The following is a 25,176-nucleotide window of genomic DNA, read 5'->3' on the forward strand; positions in this document are numbered from 1 at the left end:
ACAGAGACAAGACAGAGACAAGACAAATACACAGAGACAAGACAGAGACACAGAGAGACACACAGAGACAAGACAGAGACAAGACAGAGACAAGACAGAAAGACAGAGACACAGAGAGACACAGAGACAAGACAGAGACAAGACAGTAAGGGGAGAGAGAGAGAAAAGAGAGAGAGAGAGACAGGGCCACAAAGAAAAGGGAAAACAGGGGTTAGGAGGGATGAGGAGAAGAAAGATGGTGAGACAGGAGGGATGAGGAGAAGAAAGATGGTGAGACATGAGGGATGAGGAGAAGAAAGATGGTGAGACATGAGGGATGAGGAGAAGAAAGATGGTGAGACATGAGGGATGAGGAGAAGAAAGATGGTAAGACAGGAGGGATGAGGAGAAGAAAGATGGGGAGACAGGTGGGATGAAGTAAAAAGTGGAATTAAAAGGAGAGAAAGGAGAAGAGAAGAAAGGAATCTGTCTGGTTTTGTTTAATTGTCCTGATATTCCAAACTCTCACATTCCCTCCTCTGATGTCAACACATTCCAACGGGAGAGAAAGACATCTCACACACGGCTGGGTGACTAACTGCCAACAGCAACCTGCAGCCCATGACAACAGAAGGGGGATGTCAGAGGTACTTAAAAAGGCACTGCGTGACGGTCTAATGATTCCTCCCACCCACTTCCTGCCCTGCCTTTTCACTAGAGTACTCGAAAAGCTAATTATGGTTCCTACTGTAAGCACGGGGAGGGACACCAGACAGAGTAGACACAGAGAGGGAGGGAGGGAGGGAGGGAGGGAGGGAGGGAGGGAGGGAGGGAGGGAGGGAGGGAGGGAGGGAGGGAGGGAGGGAGGTAAAGAGGAGAAAGTGAGCGAGAGAGAGAGAGAGAGCGCGAGGTAAAGGAGAGAGAGAGAGAGGGAGGGAGGTAAAGAAGAGAGAGAGGGAGGTAAAGAGGAGAGAGAGGGAGGTAAAGAGGAGGGAGGGAGAGGTAAAGAGGAGGGAGGGAGAGGTAAAGAGGAGAGAGAATGAGAGAGGTAAAGAGGAGAGAGAGGGAGAGAGGTAAAGAGGAGAGAGGGGGAGGGAGGTAAAGAGGAGAGAGAGAGAGGTAAAGAGGAGAGGGAGGGAGGTAAAGAGGAGAGAGAGAGAGGTAAAGAGGAGAGAGAGAGAGGTAAAGAGGAGAGAGAGAGAGGGAGGTAAAGAGGAGAGAGAGGGAGGGAGGGACATAAAGAGGAGAGAGAGGGAGAGAGGTAAAGAGGAGAGAGAGGGAGAGAGGTAAAGAGGAGAGAGGGAGGTAAAGAGGAGAGAGGGAGGTAAAGAGGAGAGAGGGAGGTAAAGGGGAGAGAGGGAGGTAAAGGGGAGAGAGGGAGGTAAAGGGGAGAGAGGGAGGTAAAGGGGAGAGAGGGAGGTAAAGGGGAGAGGGCGAGGGAGGGGAGGTAAAGAGGAGAGAGGGAGGTAAAGAGGAGAGAGGGAGGGAGGTAAAGGGGAGGGAGGGAGGGAGGTAAAGAAGAGGGAGAGGGAGGGAGGTAAAGAGGAGAGAGAGAGAGTTAAAGGAGAGAGAGGGAGGGAGGTAAAGAGGAGAGAGAGAGAGAGAGAGAGAGAGGTAAAGAGGAGAGAGGGAGGTAAAGAGGAGAGAGGGAGGTAAAGAGGAGAGAGGGGAGGGAGGTAAAGAGGAGAGAGAGAGAGAGAGAAAGAGAGAGGTAAAGAGGAGAGAGGAGGTAAAGAGGAGAGAGGGAGGTAAAGGGGAGAGAGGGAGTAAAGAGGAGAGAGGAGGGAGGTAAAGGAGAGAGGGAGCAAACTATACATACTGTACCCACCGGCAAACTATATATACTGATCCTACTATACTATATATACTGTCACCAACACTATATATACTGACTATATTATATATACTGACTATATTATACTGTATCTATATATGTAAAATACTATAATATGTAAAGTACTATATATACTGACTATATGTAATTGACTATATGTATATACTGATATATGTATATTATATACTGATGTAACACCATACACCCACCTACACCACACACCCAGCCATGTATACTATATTCTATGCAAACCTGCAGGTACACCTATGTAATACTATATATATACTGCATGCAAACTATACATGCCATGTACCTATATATATGTATCTATGTATACTATATACTGTCATGTATATATACCTATCTATGTAATACTATATATACTGACTACATCACCACTGATCTATGCAAACCTACGTACCTATCCATGTATACTATGTATACTACCTACTATAGGAGAGAGGGAGGTAAAGAGGGAGAGAGAGAGGGAGGGAGGTAAAGAGGAGAGAGGGAGGGAGGAAAGATGAGAGAGAGAGAGAGAGAGAGAGAGAGAGAGAGAGAAGGAAAGAGGAGAGAGAGAGGGAGGTAAATGGGAGAGAGGGAGGTAAAGGAGAGAGAGAGGGATGGGAGGTAAAGGAGAGAGAGGGAGGGAGGAAGGAGAGAGAGGGAGGGAGGTAAGAGGAGAGCGAGAGAGAGAGGAAAGAGGAGAGAGAGAGAGAGGTAAAGAGGAGAGAGAGAGGGAGGTAAGGGAGAGAGGGAGGTAAAGGAGAGAGAGAGAGAGAGAGAGAGGGAGGGAGGTAAAGAAGAGAGAGAGGGGGGTAAGAGGAGAGAGAGGGAGGTAAAGAGGAGGGAGGGAGAGGGAAAGAGGAGGGAGGGAGAGAGGTAAAGAGGAGAGAGAGGGAGTGAGGTAAAGAGGAGGGAGGGAGAGGTAAAGAGGAGGTAGGGAGAGGTAAAGAGGAGAGAGAGGGAGAGAGGTAAAGAGGAGAGAGAGGGAGTGAGGAAGAGGAGGGAGGGAGAGGTAAGAGGAAGGTAGGGAGAGGTAAAAGAGGAGAACAGAGGGGAGGGAGGGTAAAGAGGAGAGAGAGAGAGGTAAAGAGGAGAGGGAGGGAGGAAGAGGAGAGAGAGAGAGGTAAAAGAGGAGAGAGAGAGAGGTAAAGAGGAGAGAGAGGGAGGGAGGGAAAGAGGAGAGAGAGGGAGGGACATAAAGAGGAGAGAGAGGGAGAGAGGTAAAGAGGGAGAGAGGGAGGTAAAGAGGAGAGAGAGGGAGGTAAAGAGGAGAGAGGGAGGTAAGGGAGAGAGGGAGGTAAGGGGAGAGATGGAGGTAAAAAAGAGGACAGAGGAGGGAGGTAAAGGGGAGGGAGGGAGGGAGGTAAAGAGGAGGGAGAGGGAGGGAGGTAAGAGGAGAGAGAGAGGTAAAGTATATATACTATCTATGATACTATATATATATATATATATATATATATATATGTAAAATACTATACATGGATGTAAAGGACTATATACTGATGTAATATGTATATACTGACTGGCAAACCTACACCATGTACATGGGTATACTGACTAAATACTATATACTGTTGGGAAAACCTACACCTAACTACCACCAAAGTAACTACCTACCCACTATATTGCAGGTTGATATAAACTGTACCCAACCCACTATGTATATGTACTGTATACCTACTGACTATACTATATATAAATATGTACTATATATACTTACTGACTAATACTATATATATATATATATATATATGTAAAATACTATATATACTGATGTAAAATAATATATACTGATGTAAAACTACTATATATATACCTACTGTACTACACTATATATATGTAACTATAATGTACCTACCTATGTAAAATACTATATATATATATATGTATATTATATATGACTATACTATATACTGGACTAAACCTACACCCACCAATACTATATATATACTGATATGCAAACTATATACTGACTAAAACTGTATATATACTGCATGTAAAACACCCAGCATCCTAACCTACTGACTAAGACTACCTACCTATGTAAAGTACCACGTATACCTATGTATACTTACGTATACTGATGGTACAAACTACCTATACTATACTATATATATATATGTACTGTACTATGTATATACTGATGTACTATATATAATTCCTACCCACTTAAAACCTACAGATCCTATGTAGTTATATATACCTACTTATACTATACACGGCAAACTATACTGGGTTTATGTACCCCATGTAAGATCACCCACCCACTAATACTATATACTCTGATGCAAAGGGGAGGGAGGGAGGGAGGTAAAGAGGAGGGAGAGGGAGGGAGGTAAAGAGGAGAGAGAGAGGTAAAGGAGAGAGAGGGAGGGAGGTAAAGAGGAGAGAGAGAGAGAGAGAGAGAGGTAAAGAGGAGAGAGGGAGGTAAAGAAGAGAGAGGGAGGTAAAGAGGAGAGAGAGAGGGAGGGAGGTAAAGAGGAGACAGGGAGGCAACAGGAGAGTAGGGAGGTAAGGGGAGAGAGGGAGGTAAAAGAGGAGAGAGAGAGGGAGGTAAAGGAGAGAGGGAGGTAAGGGAGAGAGAGGAGGGAAGAGGTAGAGGGGGAGGGAGGGAGGAAGAGGAGGGAGGGAGGTAAGGAGGAGGGAGAGGGAGGAAAGAGGAGGGAGAGGGAGGTAAAGAGGAGAGAGAGAGGGAGGGAGGTAAGGGAGAGAGGGAGGAAGGAGAGAGAGGGAGGGAGGTAAGGGAGAGAGGGAGGGAAGGAGAGAGAGGGAAGGGAGGTAAAGGAGAGAGAGGGAAGGAAGGTAGAGGACAACAGGCAGGAAGGTACAGGATAGATAGGGAGGTAGAGGGAGAGAGAGGGGAGGAACAGGAGAGACAGGTAAGCAGCAGAGGGAGGGAAAGAAGAGGAGACAGAGAGAGAGGTAAAGAGGGAGAGAGAGAGGTAAAAGAGGAGAGAGAGGGAGGTAAGAGGAGAGGGAGGGAGGTAAAGAGGAGAGAGAGGGAGAGAGTTAAGAGGACAGAGAGGGAGAGAGGTAAAAGAGGAGAGAGGGAGGTAAGAGGAGAGAGGGAAGGGGGAGAGAGAGACAAGCTTTAGATAAAACTTTAAATCGAAAACAAAATGCAAGGGAAAACAACATTCTATTTGTCTTGATTCTACACAAGCTCTCCCAGAGCTGGATAAATGGTTTCTCCCTCCAAGGTTACTGCTTGGGTAAAACACAGATCAATCTATTTTAGTGGGGGTGACAGACCCTGATCATAATGTTTGTGTCTACTTAGGCCTCATTCAGGAATTAGTGAGAAACCCAGCTGCACTAAACTGGCTCTCAGGATGTTGATGGATATTAATAGCTGAATTATTACGTGTGTTGAAGATACCAGTCATAACTATAGCTAAAAACACAGCTAAAAAGCACATATTTTTGGCCCGAGTACAATAAATAGTCCTTTGAAAAACAACAGTGCATGAATGAACCCAATAACCTGAAGCAGTGTGAAGCATCACAAAACCATTTATCCACACAACCCATCAGATGTCAATGCATGATCATAACCTTAAAAGGTCCTCAACGATGTCATCATTTCCCTTGATTCTAAGCGATGTTGTTCTGCTATTTTTATTGACTTGGCCAAATCTTTTGATACAGTAGACCATTCCGTTCTTGTAATAAGGAGTACTGGTGTCTCTGAGGGGTCTTTGGCCTGGTTTGCTAACTACCTCTCTCAAAGAGTGCAGTGTATAAAGTCAGAACATCTGCTGTCTCAGCCACTGCATGTCACCTAGGGTGTACCCCAAGGCTTGATCCTCGGCCCACGCTCTTCTCAATTTACATTAACAACATAGCTCAGGCAGTAGGAAGCTCTCAACCATTTATATGCAGATACATCTTATACTGAGCTGGCACCTCCCTCGAGTTTGTGTTAAATGCTCCTACAACAAAGCTTTCTTAGAGTCCAACAAGCTAGCTCAGCCCTTCACCTTGTTCTTAACACCTCCAAAAACAAAAAGTCATGTGATTTAGTAAGAAGAATGCCCCTCTCCCCACAGGTGTGATTACTACCTCTGAGGGTTTAAAGCTTGAGGTTGTCACCTCATACAAGTACTTGGGAGTATGGCTAGACAGAACACTGTCCTTTCTCTCAGCACATATCAAAGCTGCAGGCTAAAGTTAAATCTAGACTTGGTTTCCTCTATCGTAATCGCTCCTCTTTCACCCCAGCTGCCAAACTAACCCTGATTCAGATGACCATCCTACCCATGCTAGATTATGGAGATGTAATTTATAGATCGGCAGGTAAGGGTGCTCTGGAGCGGCTCGATGTGTTTACCATTTGGCCATCAGATTTGCCACCAATGCTCCTTATAGGACACATCACTGCACTCTGTACTCCTCTGTAAACTGGTCATCAAGACCCACTGGTTGATGCTTATTTATAAAACCCTCTTAGGCCTTACTCCCCCCTATCTGAGATATCTACTGCAGCCCTCATCCTCCACATACAACACCCGTTCTGCCAGTCACATTCTGTTAAAGGTCCCCAAACCACACACATCCCTGGGTCGCTCCTCTTTTCAGTTCTCTGCAGCTAGCGACTGGAACGAGCTGCAAACAAACACTCAAACTGGACAGTTTTATCTCAATCTCTTCATTCAAGGACTCAATCATGGACACTCTTACTGACAGTTGTGGCTGCTTTGTGTGATGTATTGTTGTCTCTACCTTCTTGCTCTTTGTGCTGTTGTCTGTACCCAGTAATGTTTGTACCCTGTTTTATGCTGCTAACATGTTGTGTTGCTAACATACTGTGTTGCTAACATGCTGTGTCTTTATGTAGTGTTGTCTCTCTTGTCGTGATGTGTGCTGTTGTCTCTGGTTTGTCTTTATGTAGTGTTGTCTCTCTTGTCGTGATGTGTGTTGTTGTCTCTGGTTTGTCTTTATGTAGTGTTGTCTCTCTTGTCGTGATGTGTGTTGTTGTCTCTGGTTTGTCTTTATGTAGTGTTGTCTCTCTTGTCGTGATGTGTGTTGTTGTCTCTAGTTTGTCTTTATGTAGTGTTGTCTCTCTTGTCGTGATGTGTGTTGTTGTCTCTGGTTTGTCTTTATGTAGTGTTGTCTCTCTTGTCGTGATGTGTGTTGTTGTCTCTAGTTTGTCTTTATGTAGTGTTGTCTCTCTTGTCGTGATGTGTGCTGTTGTCTCTGGTTTGTCTTTATGTAGTGTTGTCTCTCTTGTCGTGATGTGTGTTGTTGGTCTCTGGTTTGTCTTTATGTAGTGTTGTCTCTCTTGTCGTGATGTGTGCTGTTGTCTCTGGTTTGTCTTTATGTAGTGTTGTCTCTCTTGTCGTGATGTGTGTTGTTGTCTCTGGTTTGTCTTTATGTAGTGTTGTCTCTCTTGTCGTGATGTGTGTTGTTGTCTCTGGTTTGTCTTTATGTAGTGTTGTCTCTCTTGTCGTGATGTGTGTTGTTGTCTCTGGTTTGTCTTTATGTAGTGTTGTCTCTCTTGTCGTGATGTGTGTTGTTGTCTCTGGTTTGTCTTTATGTAGTGTTGTCTCTCTTGTCGTGATGTGTGTTGTTGTCTCTGGTTTGTCTTTATGTAGTGTTGTCTCTCTTGTCGTGATGTGTGCTGTTGTCTCTGGTTTGTCTTTATGTAGTGTTGTCTCTCTTGTCGTGATGTGTGCTGTTGTCTCTGGTTTGTCTTTATGTAGTGTTGTCTCTCTTGTCGTGATGTGTGTTGTTGTCTCTGGTTTGTCTTTATGTAGTGTTGTCTCTTGTCGTGATGTGTGCTGTTGTCTCTGGTTTGTCTTTATGTAGTGTCGTCTCTCTTGTCGTGATGTGTGTTGTTGTCTCTGGTTTGTCTTTATGTAGTGTTGTCTCTCTTGTCGTGATGTGTGTTGTTGTCTCTGGTTTGTCTTTATGTAGTGTTGTCTCTCTTGTCGTGATGTGTGCTGTTGTCTCTGGTTTGTCTTTATGTAGTGTTGTCTCTCTTGTCGTGATGTGTGCTGTTGTCTCTGGTTTGTCTTTATGTAGTGTTGTCTCTCTTGTCGTGATGTGTGTTGTTGTCTCTGGTTTGTCTTTATGTAGTGTTGTCTCTCTTGTCGTGATGTGTGTTGTTGTCTCTGGTTTGTCTTTATGTAGTGTTGTCTCTCTTGTCGTGATGTGTGTTGTTGTCTCTGGTTTGTCTTTATGTAGTGTTGTCTCTCTTGTCGTGATGTGTGTTGTTGTCTCTAGTTTGTCTTTATGTAGTGTTGTCTCTCTTGTCGTGATGTGTGCTGTTGTCTCTGGTTTGTCTTTATGTAGTGTTGTCTCTCTTGTCGTGATGTGTGCTGTTGTCTCTGGTTTGTCTTTATGTAGTGTTGTCTCTCTTGTCGTGATGTGTGCTGTTGTCTCTAGTTTGTCTTTATGTAGTGTTGTCTCTCTTGTCGTGATGTGTGTTGTTGTCTCTGGTTTGTCTTTATGTAGTGTTGTCTCTCTTGTCGTGATGTGTGTTGTTGTCTCTGGTTTGTCTTTATGTAGTGTTGTCTCTCTTGTCGTGATGTGTGTTGTTGTCTCTGGTTTGTCTTTATGTAGTGTTGTCTCTCTTGTCGTGATGTGTGCTGTTGTCTCTAGTTTGTCTTTATGTAGTGTTGTCTCTCTTGTCGTGATGTGTGCTGTTGTCTCTGGTTTGTCTTTATGTAGTGTTGTCTCTCTTGTCGTGATGTGTGTTGTTGTCTCTGGTTTGTCTTTATGTAGTGTTGTCTCTCTTGTCGTGATGTGTGTTGTTGTCTCTGGTTTGTCTTTATGTAGTGTTGTCTCTCTTGTCGTGATGTGTGTTGTTGTCTCTGGTTTGTCTTTATGTAGTGTTGTCTCTCTTGTCGTGATGTGTGCTATATTTGTCCTATATTTTTATTTCATTTATTTGTATTTTTAATTCCTGCAGGAATCCTTTTGGTAAATAATCATTTGTTCTTAACTGACTTGCTGAGTTAAATTAAATAATGATGAGGGCTATGTAAAAGGGTTGAAGAAATTAGAGGTTCTTCCAACGCGCGCGCACACACACACACACACACACACACACACACACACACACACACACACACACACCCCTCAGATCCTCACATAAACTATGGTTATCATCATTAACTGTTAACTGCCGTCATTACCATGGCGATCAACATGGCTATTATGATTTGGCCAGTGAATGTTCCACAGAGCCTGATGGATGAAAGTGATGGACGGATGAAAGTGATGGACGGATGAAAGTGATGGATGGATGAAAGTGATGGACGGATGAAAGTGATGGGCGGATGAAAGTGATGGATGGATGAAACTCTTGGTGTATAGTATGTATAGGGATCTGGTGACCTCAGGTCAGTGTTACCTGGTGTCTTCCCTCTTATCACTGATTACAGACAGTCAGTGTTACCTGGTGTCTTCCCTCTTATCACTGATTACAGACAGTCAGTGTTACCTGGTGTCTTCCCTCTTATCACTGATTACAGACAGTCAGACAACCTGGTGTCTTCCCTCTTATCACTGATTACAGACAGTCAGTGTTACCTGGTGTCTTCCCTCTTATCACTGATTACAGACAGTCAGTGTTACCTGGTGTCTTCCCTCTTATCACTGATTACAGACAGTCAGTGTTACCTGGTGTCTTCCCTCTTATCACTGATTACAGACAGTCAGTGTTACCTGGTGTCTTCCCTCTTATCACTGATTACAGACAGTCAGACAACCTGGTGTCTTCCCTCTTATCACTGATTACAGACAGTCAGACAACCTGGTGTCTTCCCTCTTATCACTGATTACAGACAGTCAGACAACCTGGTGTCTTCCCTCTTATCACTGATTACAGACAGTCAGACAACCTGGTGTCTTCCCTCTTATCACAGACAGTCAGACAACCTGGTGTCTTCCCTCTTATCACTGATTACAGACAAACAACCTGGTGTCTTCCCTCTTATCACTGATTACAGACAGACAGAGGTGTCTTCCCTCTTATCACTGATTAGACAGACAGACAGACAGATTCCAACCTGACCAGACAGACTAATAGAAGGAGACAGGTGTGCTACAGAGACCTGAGGGTCAGCAACTGAGTGTGTATGACAGAGAAAGCCTGTCATTTAAAGAGGCCGTGTGTGTGTGTGTGTGTGTGTGTGTGTGTGTGTGTGTGTGTGTGTGTGTGTGTGTGTGTGTGTGTGTGTGTGTGTGTGTGTGTGTGTGTGTGTGTGTGTGTGTGTGTGTGTGTGTGTGTGTGTGTGTGTGTGTGTGTGTGTGTGTGTGTGTGTGTGTGTGTGTGTGTGTGTGTGTGTGTGTGTGTGTGTGTGTGTGTGTGTGTGTGTGTGTGTGTGTGTGTGTGTGTGTGTGTGTGTGTGTGTGTGTGTGTGTGTGTGTGTGTGTGTGTGTGTGTGTGTGTGTGTGTGTGTGTGTGTGTGTGTGTGTGTGTGTGTGTGTGTGTGTGTGTGTGTGTGTGTGTGTGTGTGTGTGTGTGTGTGTGTGTGTGTGTGTGTGTGTGTGTGTGAGAGAGAGAGAGAGAGATCAGAGGACTAAGACCCCAGTCATTAACCAAAGCCTCTTCTGTATCCCCATCAATTTGGTGGAAAAAAAACAGAAACACATGGAAGGGGAGAAGAGCCTAGAGAGAAACCAGAGACATATGGAGAGAGGGGGAGGGAGAAGAGAGCCTAGAGAGAAACCAGAGACATATGGAGAGAGGGGGAGGGAGAAGAGAGCCTAGAGAGAAACCAGAGACATATGGAGAGAGAGAGAGGGAGAAGAGAGCCTAGAGAGAAACCAGAGACATATGGAGAGAGGGGGAGGGAGAAGAGAGCCTAGAGAGAAACCAGAGACATATGGAGAGAGGGGGAGGGAGAAGAGAGCCTAGAGAGAAACCAGAGACATATGGAGAGAGGGGGAGGGAGAAGAGAGCCTAGAGAGAAACCAGAGACATATGGAGAGAGGGGGAGGGAGAAGAGAGCCTAGAGAGAAACCAGAGACATATGGAGAGAGGGGGAGGGAGAAGAGAGCCTAGAGAGAAACCAGAGACATATGGAGAAAGGGGGAGGGAGAAGAGAGCCTAGAGAGAAACCAGAGACATATGGAGAGAGGGGGAGGGAGAAGAGAGCCTAGAGAGAAACCAGAGACATATGGTGAGAGGGGGAGGGAGAAGAGAGCCTAGAGAGAAACCAGAGACACATGGAGAGAGGGGGAGGGAGAAGAGAGCCTAGAGAGAAACCAGAGACACATGGAGAGAGGGGGAGGGAGAAGAGAGCCTAGAGCGAAACCAGAAACACATGGAGAGAGGTGGAGGGAGGGAGAAGAGAGACTAGAGCGAAACCAAAGACACATGAAGAGAGAGAGAGGGAGAAGAGAGCCTAGAGTGAAACCAGAGACATATGAAGAGAGAGGGAGGGAGGGAGAAGAGAGCCTAGAGCGAAACCAGAGACACATGAAGAGAGGGGGAGGGAGGGAGAAGAGAGCCTAGAGAGAAACCAGAGACACATGAAGAGAGGGGGAGGGAGGGAGAAGAGAGCCTAGAGAGAAACCAGAAACACATGAAGAGAGGGGGAGGGAGAAGAGAGCCTAGAGAGAAACCAGAGACACATGGAGAGAGGGAGGGAGGGAGAAGAGAGCCTAGAGCGAAACCAGAGACACATGAAGAGAGGGGGAGGGAGGGAGAAGAGAGCCTAGAGAGAAACCAGAGACACATGAAGAGAGGGGGAGGGAGAAGAGAGCCTAGAGCGAAACCAGAAACACATGGAGAGAGGGAGGGAGAAGAGAGCCTAGAGCGAAACCAGAGACACATGGAGAGAGGGGGAGGGAGAAGAGAGCCTAGAGAGAAACCAGAGACACATGGAGAGAGGGAGGGAGGGAGAAGAGAGCCTAGAGCGAAACCAGAAACACATGGAGAGAGGGAGGGAGAAGAGAGCCTAGAGCGAAACCAGAGACACATGAAGAGAGAGGGAGGGAGGGAGAAGAGAGCCTAGAGAGAAACCAGAGACACATCGAGAGAGGGGGAGGGAGAAGAGAGCCTAGAGAGAAACCAGAGACACATGGAGAGAGAGAGATGGAGGGAGGGAGAAGAGAGCCTAGAGAGAAACCAGAGACACATGGAGAGAGGGGGAGGGAGGGAGAAGAGAGATTATAGCGAAACCAGAGACACATGGAGAGAGGGAAGGAGGGAGAAGAGAGCCTAGAGAGAAACCAGAGACACATGGAGAGAGGGGGAAGGAGGGAGAAGAGAGCCTAGAGAGAAACCAGAGACACATGGAGAGAGGGAAGGAGGGAGAAGAGAGCCTAGAGCGAAACCAGAGACACATGGAGAGAGGGGGAGGGAGGGAGAAGAGAGATTAGAGAGAAACCAGAGACACATGGAGAGAGGGAAGGAGGGAGAAGAGAGCCTAGAGAGAAACCAGAGACATATGGAGAGAGGGGGAGGGAGAAGAGAGCCTAGAGCGAAACCAGAAACACATGGAGAGAGGGGGAGGGAGGGAGAAGAGAGATTATAGCGAAACCAGAGACACATGGAGAGAGGGAAGGAGGGAGAAGAGAGCCTAGAGAGAAACCAGAGACACATGGAGAGAGCGGGAGGGAGAAGAGAGCCTAGAGAGAAACCAGAGACATATGGAGAGAGGGGGAGGGAGAAGAGAGCCTAGAGCGAAACCAGAGACACATGGAGAGAGGGGGAGGGAGGGAGAAGAGAGATTAGAGATAAACCAGAGACACATGAAGAGAGGGAAGGAGGGAGAAGAGAGCCTAGAGAGAAACCAGAGACATATGGAGAGAGGGGGAGGGAGAAGAGAGCCTAGAGCGAAACCAGAAACACATGGAGAGAGGGAGGGAGGGAGAAGAGAGCCTAGAGCGAAACCAGAGACACATGGAGAGAGGGGGAGGGAGGGAGAAGAGAGCCTAGAGCGAAACCAGAGACACATGAAGAGAGAGGGAGGGAGGGAGAAGAGAGCCTAGAGAGAAACCAGAGACATATGGAGAGAGGGGGAGGGAGGGAGAAGAGAGATTAGAGAGAAACCAGAGACAAATGGAGAGAGGGAAGGAGGGAGAAGAGAGCCTAGAGAGAAACCAGAGACACATGGAGAGAGGGGGAAGGAGGGAGAAGAGAGCCTAGAGAGTAAGCATGAAAGGACTGGGACAGTAGAGAGAAAACACATCATTATGTTTCCCCAGACCTCATCTGACGCACTGAACTCTGTCTCACCCAAAGACAGCTAGTCTGGCCAGGGATGGGTCTGTGTGTGTGTGTGTGTATGTACCTCTGGATACCCCTCTAAGGGTAGAGAAGGGGGTTGTACCGAGGATGCCCCCTCCGTTCCCAAACATTCTTTAGTTTGGCCCCACAGGGTTTCTGGCCAACACACACAGTCTTAGAAAGAGTCACGGGCTGAAATGCATCGCCGTGTTGAGATCAGGTCAGTCTATTCCAGGATCATCATAGAAGAATGTTCTAATGTTCTCACAAGTCCTGCTTTCCTTTTTAATCCAAACACTGGAGGTTGGCACCAGACAGACACACTGAACGACACAATCACTCTGCTACACAGCCAGCCACACAAACACCCACAATCACAACACCCTGGCCCCGAACACAAACACCCACAATCACAACACCCTGGCCCTGAACACAAACACAAAAAAACACGACATGGTACCAAAACAGGCAAAGTGCTTTCAAATGATGTCATCCACGTGTTGTGAGTGATGTAATGGCAGGTTGTGAGGTTGAGAGAGAGAGAGAGACACACGCACGCACATTCCAAACCTGAACAGTTGCTCTGGGCCCTTCCTCCCATCTCCTCTCCTCCACATCCTCAACCCGAGGCCTGCTCCAAGACCCCAGCAGCCATTCTGACATGGTCTTCCTGCTTTTCTCCTGGACACGGGAATCATAGCAGGAACAAGAGCCGAAAGAAGCCAAGGATGGAAGGAGGGATTGGAGAAAACTGGACAGAGCTACTCAAGTCCACCCACAGAACCAGTTGGGTCCAGAACTTGTTGTTTGTGTTTGTGCGCGCGCGCGTGCGTGCGTGCGTGTGTGTGTGTGCGTCAACGCGGCCACGCTCTGAGCTATGCAGTAGTGGAACACACACACACTCATGTCTTTGTGTTTGAGGAGAGGAGTAGGCAGCAGGCCTGTGAGCCGATCACTCAGAACATCTATTCACTGTGTGTGAGTTACTAAAGAACACACACACACACACACACACACACACACACGTATGTACATTCCACCTGCTGTAAGAGTACATTACAGATGTATGATTGGAACTGGCATTTTGATTTTTTTTTAATTATTAAAAATCATTAGTTGAAATATAGTTATCAAAATGCCATCAGGTAGCCTGATATCAGATGTGTCCATGTAAACAAGATTATTAGGGAAATTCTTCTTCTTACACAGCATGTAAACGTTTTAAATCAAACTATTATACTAACCTGACTATTCACAATCAAACGATTAAATTCATCTGACTGTTCAGGGCTCTGTACTTGGTCCCCTCTCATTCATTATTTATGTCAATAACGTAGAAAAAAAATGTGCAGCTTCACTTTTATCCTGACGATACTGTTATTTATTGTTGTGCTTCGTCTCTCACAAAAGCTTTCCGGAAGTTGCAAACTGCTTTTTAATACTGTTCAACATACCTTGTGTCAATTGAAGCTTATCCTCAATACGGACAAAACTAAACTAATGGTGTTTTCTAAAGCAAGAAATAGACCTCTGAACCTTTCATCGGGGTAATGAGATTGAGACTTTTTGATCGATGACGACCTCTTTTTGTTTTTTTTTAATTGCATATTCAACAACTGACCAAAATTTTTGAAGCTTAGGTTGAAATATTATTTTGTTTATTTTGTTTTTCTTTTGAAGCTAGGAGGAGGCTAGTATCAGCTGCATTTATGCCTAAACTAGAATATGGCGATATTTTAAATATGAATGCTTCTGCTCAGTGTTTGAGCTCAATTGACACCCTTTCAAATATATCTCAATGCTCCATGGTAAACTGCAAAACCCTTACGCACCTCTGCACTTTATATACCAGGGTTGGCTGGCCTTCTGTACTCAAATCGTAGGCTCAGTCACTGGTATACTTCTATTTACAAAGACATGTTGGGTTCAAGGAGCTTTTAAGTACTCTGCGCCATCGTCTTGGAACGCCTTACAAAATACTTCTAAACTGGAAGAACTCGTCCCGATTGGTGTTTTCAAATCAATTGAGGGATTTTGAGAATGTCAATGTTTTTAAATTTGCCGTTTTATGATTTTGTTAAACTCTTGTGAATTCTATGTTTATTTTTTTTACTAGATTACCTGTAGTTGTTCATGTTGTCTGTCTGTAATTGTGTAATGACTTGGTGCTGCCTATCTTGGACAGGAGACTCTTGAAAAAGACATTTCAAATCTCAATGAGCCCTTCCTGGTTAAATATAATTTTTTTAAATACATTCACAATAATCGTATAATTGTGTGCATACTCCGTGCTGGCCGTGTACACGATGAATGTTAAACCATTCTGACTGTCAGAAGTTGTCGGAGCCGAACATAGCGGCACTGAAATGGGCAGACATAGATAGACCCTGTCACACTGAATGAGCCAAGACGTCCGAAAATCGTTTACGACCTACGAATTTGCCCACAATGTGGAAATTTTGTCTGGGACAGAAAAACTGTGGCACAGGGACAGCTACACTCGTAGTCTGTGGGGGGTTTTACATAAGCAAAGTGCTCTGTAATTACCCAGGGTGGATCCTACATAATATGAGAGAGGGAGAGGGAGAGAGAGAGAGTGAGAGAGAGACAGAGAGACAGAGAGAGAGAGAGAGAGAAGAGAGAGTGAAGAGAGAGACAGATAGAGATAGAGAGAGAGAGAAGAGAGAGTGAAGAGAGAGAGAGACAGAGAGAGAGAGAGTGAGAAGAGAGAGAAGAGAGAGTGAAGAGAGAGAGAAAGAGAGACAGGGAGAGAGAGAGAGAGAGAAGAGAGAGTGAAAAGAGAGTGAAGAGAGAGTGAAGAGACAGAGGAGAGAGAGAGAAGAGAGAGTGACGAGAGAGACAGAGAGTGACGAGAGAGAGAGAGAGAGAGAGAGAGAGAGAGAGAGAGAGAGAGAGAGAGAGAGAGATAGAGAGAGAGAGAGAGAGAGCGAGAGAGAGAGAGCGAGAGAGAGAGAGAGGAGAGCAGATAGAGAAAAGGAGAATAAAAAATATTTAGTTATAGTGAGTAAGAGAGAAATGTGGAATGAGCAAGAGAGAGAAAGACATGTGGTTGGGGTAAAATATAAGTCGCAATCTGTCTGAAATAACCAAAGGGTTATTATAACCTTGCCATATAATATTCCTGTGAAAATCCTTGAATGTCTCTCTCCACAGAGGAAAGAGAAGAGTGGGAAATAGAGAGGAGGGAGGAGAAGAGAATATGAAATGAGATGCAGTATGTTTTGACCTCTCTCTCTCTCCATCCATCCACATCTGTTCCTCCCTTTCGTTTGGCTTTGTTGTCATTGGACAGTTTCTATCCTCTATGTAAGGTTCCCCATACTGGCTCCAGTTCCACCTTAAAAATACCACCCAGCTCACCATAATCAGTCTGTCCTTAAAATGTGCCCCCGGCCAGGCTCTTATAGCAGAACACAAAACATTTATGTTGCCTTGGTTGCAAAAACGTATAAGCCAGTCTGTCTGTGTATTAGAAGGTGACATGGACAGAGGGGGAGTGTGTGTGTGTCCGTCCAGGACAGGAAGCAGACACAGAGGATGTTCTGGCCCATATGCTCCTGAGACCTGCACTGCTGAGGCCCCTGTGGGAAACCATGGCAACATGACAGAGGGGTGGAGGTGGGAGACCAGGGGGGATAACTTACTCATATATATCTTCAGACACAGCAAGAAAGTCAACTACTGAGAGCTTGAAAAACAACATATAAAACTATCATCTCTTGTTGGTACCAGAGGTTCCATGACAATAGCTTTCTCATGTGCAGTCTTACTAGAATGTAACACTGTTATTTGGTGCCAAAATGGCAGACATAACTAACCTTTTACCTAACTCATTTTCTGTGTCATCTGTTCAGCCATATCTCTATGCCCTTCCTTTCTCTCTGTCTCTCTCGACCTTTTCATCATCTCTCTCCATCCCTAGGAGAGCTGACCTTCTAGTTGAAACAGGACGACCCCTCCCTGCCCACCAACCCCCTGCTGGAAAGAAGAGATTAAATGTTTGTGTGTTCCTCCTCCCTTGTCCTCCCACAGTAAAAAGTCCCCAGCAGAGCATCTCCTCTGGGGCTCAGAATGAGGTACAGACCACAACAACAACAACTCCTCCACAACCGCTGTTTACAAAGGTGTGTGTGCACACACACACACACGTGTCTCACAAGGCCTGGGGGTTCTCAGAAGGGGACTACACAGGGGGGTTGAGAGGGAGGAAAAGAGAGCAGGAGAAGGAGACAGAGGGCAGTGTTTGATTCTAGGTGGTCTGAAAAATGATGAATACCTCTGATGATATAAACACTGTGTTCTCTCCTTAATCCCCACCTCCCTCTCCCGCTGTCTGACTTTATACAAGTCCCAAAATATCAACCCCTCCCTCTCTCTTTATTCCCCTCTGACTACCTGCTCTCTACACCCGTCTTTCCCCCTCTCTCTCATCCCCTTCTTTCCCCCTCTCTCTTTATTCCCCTCTGACTACCTGCTCTCTACACCCGTCTTTCCCCCTCTCTCAGATCCCTTTCTTTCCCCCTCTCTCTCATCCCCTTCTTTCCCCCTCTCTCTCATCCCCTTCTTTCCCCCTCTCTCACATCCCTTTCTTTCCCCCTCTCTCTCATCCCCTTCTTTCCCCCTCTCTCACATCCCTTTCTTTCCCCCTCTCTCTCATCCCCTTCTTTCCCCCTCTCTCACACCCCCCTCCTTTCTGTCCCTCTAACAGTCTCTGTGCTCCATCCCTCTCTTCCTAAAGTAAGGTGCTGGCGTGTGCCATGCCATACTGTTCCAGTGTACACTGTGAACTTCTGAGGTTAACCATCAGCTGCAGGGGACGCCTAAAGTAGTTAGGAGAGCAATATCGATGGCGAGAAGAGGGGAGGAAGGAGAGAGTGTGTGATTTGATCAGAATATTTCCCATATGTTGTTAGTGACAGGTCTATCTGAAACAGACTATGAGTGATCACTCCCACGCACGCCTGTGTAAATATGACCCTCGCCCTAAAAGTACAGTACAAATTGAAGTCGCTCATACACACTAGAATGACATTGAGTAAGTGCAGGGCTGTGTGAGTCAAAGGGGGTTCAGGGCCATTATGCCAGCGAGAAGATAGATAGGGCCACATTCCTGCTGCCTGTCTAAGTGAAAACACCTCAGACCGTTCGTTGGGGGCTGGTCCTCTTCATCGCTCTCCCCTCCTTCTCTAAATTCAATTCAATTCAAAGGATTTTATTGGCATGGGAAACTTATGTTTATAATTCCAAAGCAAATGGAATGGACAATAAACAGAAAGGGAAATAAACAAGGGAAACATTTTAAATAAAATAGACATTTCAAATGTTACGTAGTGTTGTAACAAGTAGTCTCTATACTTCCCTCTCTCCTCCTCCCTCTCCTCCCCTCCCTCCATTTTTTCACACACTCTCTGAAACTATTCCGCTCCCTTCATTTTTGGCTCAGACTTCCCTCTTCTTTTCGCTGATCTTCTCTGTTTTTCCTCTCCAGTCTTCACCTGTCTCCCCCTCTCCCTCCCTCCCTCCCCCTCTCCCTCCCTCCCTCGTGCTATGTGTTCCTGTACCTGATATCTGGCTAAATCTCGCCTCAAGAAGTCTGAACGAGATGACCTCATCTCCCAGCAATGCTCAGAGAAACGAGAGAAGAGGGGGAGGCAGGAGAGAGAGATGAGAGAAGAGTGGCGTATGAGAGAGAGAGAGAGAGAAGAGAGAGAGAGAGAGAGAGAGAGAGAGAGAGAGAGAGAGAGAGAGAGAGAGAGAGAGAGAGAGAGAGAGAGAGAGAGAGAGAGAGAGAGAGAGAGAGAGAGAGAGAGAGAGAGAGAGAGAGAGAGAGAGAGAGAGAGAGAATGAGAGAGAGAGAGAGAGAGATCAGATATAAATCTTAGAATCAGCTATTAAAGACTACCAGTACCCTCTGGATTATCAAATTACCTTGAATGAGTTACAGGACAAAATACATCCCCTCCAACCCAAAAAGGCCTGTGGTGTTGATGGTGTTGTCAATGAAATGATAAAATATACAGACAACAAATTACAATTGGCTATGCTTCTACTCTTTAACATCATCCTTAGCTCTGGCATCTTCCCCAATATTTGGAACCGAGGACTGATCACCGCAATCCACAAAAGTGGAGACAAATTTAACCCCAATTACTACCGGGGGATATGTGTCAACAGTAACCTTGGGAAAATCCTCTGCATTATCATTAACAGCAGACTTGTACATTTCCTCAGTGAAAACAATGTACTGAGCAAATGTCAAATTGTCTTTTACCAAATTATCATATGACAGACCACGTATTCACCCTGCACACCCTAATAGACAAACAAACAAACCAAAACAAAGGCAAAGTCTTCTCACGCTATGTTGATTTTAAAAAAGCCTTTGACTCGATTTGGCATGAGGGTCTGCTATACAAATTGATAGAAAGCAGTGCTGGGAAAAATATACGACATTATAAAATCCATGTACGTAAACAACACATTTCTTTCCACAGGGTCGGGGGGTGCAGCTTAAGCCGGCCCCCTTGAACTTTGCGACCTTTTGCCGCATTTCAGGCTTCAAACATAAAGATATAAAACTGTATTTTTTTGTGAAGAATCAACAACAAGTGGGACACAATCATGAAGTGGAACGACATTTATTGAATATTTCAAACTTTTTTAACAAATCAAAAACTGAAAAATTGGGCGTGCAAAATTATTCAGCCCCCTTAAGTTAATACTTTGTAGCGCCACCTTTTGCTGCGATTACAGCTGTAAGTCGCTTGGGGTATGTCTCTATCAGTTTTGCACATCGAGAGACTGAAATGTTTTCCCATTCCTCCTTGCAAAACAGCTCGAGCTCAGTGAGGTTGGATGGAGAGCATTTGTGAACAGCAGTTTTCAGTTCTTTCCACAGATTCTCGATTGGATTCAGGTCTGGACTTTGACTTGGCCATTCTAACACCTGGATATGTTTATTTTTGAACCATTCCATTGTAGATTTTGCTTTATGTTTTGGATCATTGTCTTGTTGGAAGACTCCGTCCCAGTCTCAGGTCTTTTGCAGACTCCATCAGGTTTTCTTCCAGAATGGTCCTGTATTTGGCTCCATCCATCTTCCCATCAATTTTAACCATCTTCCCTGTCCCTGCTGAAGAAAAGCAGGCCCAAACCATGATGCTGCCACCACCATGTTTGACAGTGGGGATGGTGTGTTCAGAGTGATGAGCTGTGTTGCTTTTACGCCAAACATAACGTTTTGCATTGTTGCCAAAAAGTTCAATTTTGGTTTCATCTGACCAGAGCACCTTCTTCCACATGTTTGGTGTGTCTCCCAGGTGGCTTGTGGCAAACTTTAAACAACACTTTTTATGGATATCTTTAAGAAATGGCTTTCTTCTTGCCACTCTTCCATAAAGGCCAGATTTGTGCAATATACGACTGATTGTTGTCCTATGGACAGAGTCTCCCACCTCAGCTGTAGATCTCTGCAGTTCATCCAGAGTGATCATGGGCCTCTTGGCTGCATCTCCGATCAGTCTTCTCCTTGTATGAGCTGAAAGTTTAGAGGGACGGCCAGGTCTTGGTAGATTTGCAGTGGTCTGATACTCCTTCCATTTCAATATTATCGCTTGCACAGTGCTCCTTGGGATGTTTAAAGCTTGGGAAATCTTTTTGTATCCAAATCCGGCTTTAAACTTCTTCACAACAGTATCTCGGACCTGCCTGGTGTGTTCCTTGTTCTTCATGATGCTCTCTGCGCTTTTAACGGACCTCTGAGACTATCACAGTGCAGGTGCATTTATACGGAGACTTGATTACACACAGGTGGATTGTATTTATCATCATTAGTCATTTAGGTCAACATTGGATCATTCAGAGATCCTCACTGAACTTCTGGAGAGAGTTTGCTGCACTGAAAGTAAAGGGGCTGAATAATTTTGCACGCCCAATTTTTCCGTTTTTGATTTGTTAAAAAAGTTTGAAATGTCCAATAAATGTCATTCCACTTCATGATTGTGTCCCACTTGTTGTTGATTCTTCACAAAAAGATACAATTTTATATCTTTATGTTTGAAGCCTGAAATGTGGCAAAAGGTCGCAATGTTCAAGGGGGCTGAATACTTTCGCAAGGCACTGTATATATCAACGAATTGGCGCGGGCACTAGAACAGTCTGCAGCACCCGGCCTCACCCTCCTAGAATCTGAAGTCAAATGTCTGCTGTTTGCTGATGATCTGGTGCTTCTGTCCCCAACCAAGGAGGGTCAACAGCAGCACCTAGATCTTCTGCACAGATTCTGCCAGACCTGGGCCCTGACAGTAAATCTCAGGAAGACCAAAATAATGGTGTTCCAAAAAAGGTCCAGTCACCAGGACCACAAATACAAATTCCATCTAGACACACAAAAACGATACATGCCTTGGCCTAAACATCGGCGCCACAGGTAACTTCCACAAAGCTGTGAACGATCTGAGAGACAAGGCAAAAAGGGCCTATGCCATCAAAAGGAACACAAAATTCAACATACCAATTAGGATCTGGCTAAAAATACTTGAATCAGTTATAGAACCCATTGCCCATTATGGTTGTGAGGTCTGGGATCCACTCACCAGCCCAGACCATGAAAAACAGCCCATTATTCCACCTCTACCAAACTTTACAGTAGGCACTATGCATTGGGGCAGGTCGTGTTCTCCTGGCATCCGCCAAACCCAGATTCATCCATTGGACTGCGAGATGGCGAAATGTGATTCATTAATATGTAAACTTCCGACTTCAACTGTATGGAATCATGAGAATCACAATACATATAGAATCATGAGAATCACAATACATATAGAATCATGAGAATCACAATACATATAGAATCATGAGAATCACAATACATATAGAATCATGAGAATCACAATACATATAGAATCATGAGAATCACAATACATATAGAATCATGAGAATCACAATACATTTAGAATCACGAGAATAACAATACATATCTTATCGGCACCTAAGTATCATGATAATAACGTGTCGTGAGGTCCTTGGCAATTCCCAACCCTAGTGCACACTGCACTATAGGACGCTGGGTTGGTATTCAGCCTCCAGAGAAAAAGCTCACTTGCTATTAAACACACACACCCCATTGCACTCAGAACTACACTTGTTTGTAGTTCACTATTTCACTTTGGGATCAATTGAAAAAGTGTCAATCCATTCTTTGTCTCTCCTACTAGATCAGAGCATGAAGAAACAGACAGACACACCATGGGACAGTCACCTCCCGGGCCAACACACACACACACACACACACACACACACACACACACACACACACACACACACACACACACACACACACACACACACACCGGTGGCCCTGGCTATCATCAAACACATCAGTAACCACAACAACTTCCTGTTTCCCTAAGCCCATTTCCTGTCTGCAGAGGATCACTCTAATGCCAAGGCAACACAGAGGGGAAGAAAAGGGTATGTGTGTGTGTGTATATGTGTGTGTGTGTGTGTGTGTGTGGGGGGGGGGGGGGGGGGTTACGGGTTAGAGACAACACTCACCTACAACTTCCTATTGAAAAGTAATCACTGCTTGTGACACACAGTAATTTGACATAACAAAGTTATGTGAGTTGGATAAAAACATAACTTTATAGTCTCAGTAAAAGTGTGTGTGAGAGATAGAGAGACAATCCAGATAAGATTTAACCACAATGTGTGTGTGTGTCTGTAGAGAGAGAACCATCTTTATTTGAGTGATACCTAACGACATTAACACACACACACACACCCAAGAAATACACAACCAGATCCCTAGCACAACACACACACACGCACAACACACACACGCACAACAAACACACACACACGCACAACACACACACACACACACACACACATCATGCATGATCTGTCACCATCACACTATTACAGTAGTTCTGACCCCACTGCAGAAACCAGACAATCAAATTCACACACACCCTAATGAGAGTTCAGACACACACCCTAATGAGAGTTCAGACACACACCCTAATGAGAGTTCAGACACACCCCCTAATGAGAGTTCAGACACACCCCCTAATGAGAGTTCAGACACACCCCCTAATGAGAGTTCAGACACACCCCCTAATGAGAGTTCAGACACACCCCCTAATGAGAGTTCAGACACACACCCTAATGAGAGTTCAGACACACACCCTAATGAGAGTTCAGACACACACCCTAATGAGAGTTCAGACACACACCCTAATGAGAGTTCAGACACACCCCCTAATGAGAGTTCAGACACACACCCTAATGAGAGTTCAGACACACACCCTAATGAGAGTTCAGACACACACCCTAATGAGAGTTCAGACACACCCCCTAATGAAGGGACAATAGATACGGACTAACTACAGGCAGCAGGGGATAAGGACTAACTACAGGCAGCAGGGGATAAGGACTAGAACTACAGGCAGCAGGGGATAATGACTAACTACAGGCAGCAGGGGATAAGGACTAACTACAGGCAGCAGGGGATAAGGACTAACTACAGGCAGCAGGGGATAAGGACTAGGACTACAGGCAGTAGGGGATAAGGACTAACTACAGGCAGCAGGGGATAAGGACTAGGACTACAGGCAGCAGGGGATAAGGACTAACTACAGGCAACAGGGGATAAGGACTAGGACTACAGGCAGCAGGGGATAAGGACTAACTACAGGCAGCAGGAGATAAGGACTAGGACTACAGGCAGCACAGGATAAGGACTAGGACTACAGGCAGCAGGGTATAAGGACTAACTACAGGCAGTAGGGGATAAGGACTAACTACAGGCAGCAGGGGATAAGGACTAACTACAGGCAGCAGGGGATAAGGACTAGGACTACAGACAGCAGGGGATAAGGACTAACTACAGGCAGCAGGGGATAAGGACTAGGACTACAGGCAGCAGGGGATAAGGACTAACTACAGGCAGCAGGGGATAAGGACTAGGACTACAGGCAGCACAGGATAAGGACTAGGACTACAGGCAGCAGGGTATAAGGACTAACTACAGGCAGTAGGGGATAAGGACTAACTACAGGCAGCAGGGGATAAGGACTAGGACTACAGGCAGCAGGGGATAAGGACTAACTACAGGCAGCAGGGGATAAGGACTAGGACTACAGGCAGTAGGGGATAAGGACTAGGACTACAGGCAGCAGGGTATAAGGACTAACTACAGGCGGCAGGGGATAAGGACTAGGACTACAGGCGGCAGGTTGTAGGTGCCCACAGTCGCATACAATCATAAGCATGAGGTAAATAAAGTAGAGCAGAGCATTGCCCAGTCCTATTAGCAGCAGGCGCTAGTCCTATTAGACGCATGCGCTAGTCCAGTAGCTAATGTGCCCAGTCCTATTAGCAGCAGGCGCTAGTCCAGTAGCTAATGTGCCCAGTCCTATTAGCAGCAGGCGCTAGTCCAACAGCTAATGTGCCCAGTCCTATTAGCAGGAGGCGCTAGTCCAGTAGCTAATGTGCCCAGTCCTATTAGCAGCAGGCGCTAGTCCAATAGCTAATGTGCCCAGTCCTATTAGCAGCAGGCGCTAGTCCAATAGCTAATGTGCCCAGTCCTATTAGCAGGAGGCGCTAGTCCAATAGCTAATGTGCCCAGTCATATTAGCAGGAGGCGCTAGTCCAATAGCTAATGTGCCCAGTCCTATTAGCAGGAGGCGCTAGTCCAATAGCTAATGTGCCCAGTCCTATTAGCAGGAGGCGCTAGTCCAATAGCTAATGTGCCCAGTCCTATTAGCAGGAGGCGCTAGTCCAATAGCTAATGTGCCCAGTCCTATTAGCAGGAGGCGCTAGTCCAATAGCTAACGTGCCCAGTCCAAAGCATTTTTAACACTTGTTCTAACAAATGTTTGTTTAAAGCTTGAATAAGTTTGTTTGATGTGTGTTTTAATGTTTCTGCAAACAAATACACTCTGAGAATAACTATCGGAGTCTGTTCATGGCATTAGAGGCATGTTGTGTGTGCGTTAGTGGTGGAGAGCCTGTGTGTGTGTTGACCAAACAGCATTCAACAAGACTCAGGCAACAGGAGACAGTGAGAAGAGCAGTTTCTCTACCCAACCCAGGAGCCATATCTCTACCCCAGAGCCATATCTCTACCCCAGAGCCATTTCTCCCC

General features: G+C 45.6%; 1 protein-coding gene across 1 annotated transcript in view; it reads right to left on the reverse strand.

Moving 5' to 3' along the window:
- The window catches only part of LOC110503196 (rho guanine nucleotide exchange factor 17), a 111,320-nt gene that overhangs the window by 79,447 nt on the left and 6,697 nt on the right, over positions 1-25,176 (reverse strand). The gene's annotated exons all lie outside the window — the stretch shown is intronic.

Source organism: Oncorhynchus mykiss, chromosome 24 (genome assembly GCF_057628025.1).
Source record: "Oncorhynchus mykiss isolate SJ-2025 chromosome 24, ASM5762802v1, whole genome shotgun sequence".
Classification (NCBI taxonomy): Eukaryota; Metazoa; Chordata; class Actinopteri; order Salmoniformes; family Salmonidae; genus Oncorhynchus; species Oncorhynchus mykiss.